Source organism: Aplysia californica, unplaced genomic scaffold, assembly GCF_000002075.1.
Source record: "Aplysia californica isolate F4 #8 unplaced genomic scaffold, AplCal3.0 scaffold00558, whole genome shotgun sequence".
Classification (NCBI taxonomy): Eukaryota; Metazoa; Mollusca; class Gastropoda; order Aplysiida; family Aplysiidae; genus Aplysia; species Aplysia californica.
Genome location: NW_004797828.1, coordinates 51,723 through 52,824, shown reverse-complemented (window position 1 = coordinate 52,824; position 1,102 = coordinate 51,723).

Below are 1,102 nucleotides of genomic sequence, written 5' to 3'. Positions count from 1 at the left end.
CAGCAGCGTCAGCAACGTCAGCAACAGCATCAGCATCAGCATCAGCAGCATCACCATTATCAGCATCATCATCATCAGCAGCATCAGCATCCTCAGCATCATCAGCTTCAGCATTAGCAGCATTAGCAATATCAGTATCAGCAGCATCAGTATCAGCATTAGCAGCATTAGCATCAGCATCAGCATCAGTGTAAGCAGCATCATCCTCAGCATCTTCATCAGCATCATCAATGTCATCATCAGCATCATCATCATCAGCATCAACAGCATCATCAGCATCATCATTGGCACCATCATCAGCGTCAGCAAAATCATCAGCGTCATCAGCATCATCAGCATCATCAGCGTCATCAGCGTCAGCAACGTCATCAGAGTCATCAGCATCATCAACGTTAGCAGCGTCAGCAGCGTCAACATCAGCATCAACAGCATCAGCATCAGCATCAGCATCAGTCTAAGCAGCATCAGCATCAGCATCAGAAGCATCAGCATCAGCAACGTCAGCATCATCAGCATCAGCATTATCAGTGTTGTCATTAACATCATCAGCGTCTTCATCCGCATCATTGGCGTCATCAGCAGCAGCATCAGCGCAATCATCAACATCAACAGTGTCAACAGCATCATCATCATCAGCATCATCAGCATCATCAGCATCATGAGTATAAACAGCGTCAGCAGTGTCAAAAGAGTCAGCAACGTCAGCACCATCTGCAGTGTCAACAGCAGCATCAGCATCAGCATAAGCAGCATCAACTTTATCATTATCAGCTTCAGCATCAGCATTATCATCATTAGCATTATCAGCATCAGCATCAGCATCATCAGCATCAAAAGCATCAGCATTATCAGCAAAATTATCATCAGCATCATCAGCATTATCAGCATCATCAGCATCAGCGTCATCAGCGTCAGTAGCATCAGCATCAGCATCAGCATCATCATAAGTATCAACAACAACATCATCATCAGCATCATGAGCAAAGGCATCATCAGCATCAGCAGCATCAGCAGCTTCAGCAGCATCAGCAGCATCAGCAGCATCATCGTTTTCATAAGGATCATTATCATAAGCATTAACATCAGCATCAGCAGCAACAGC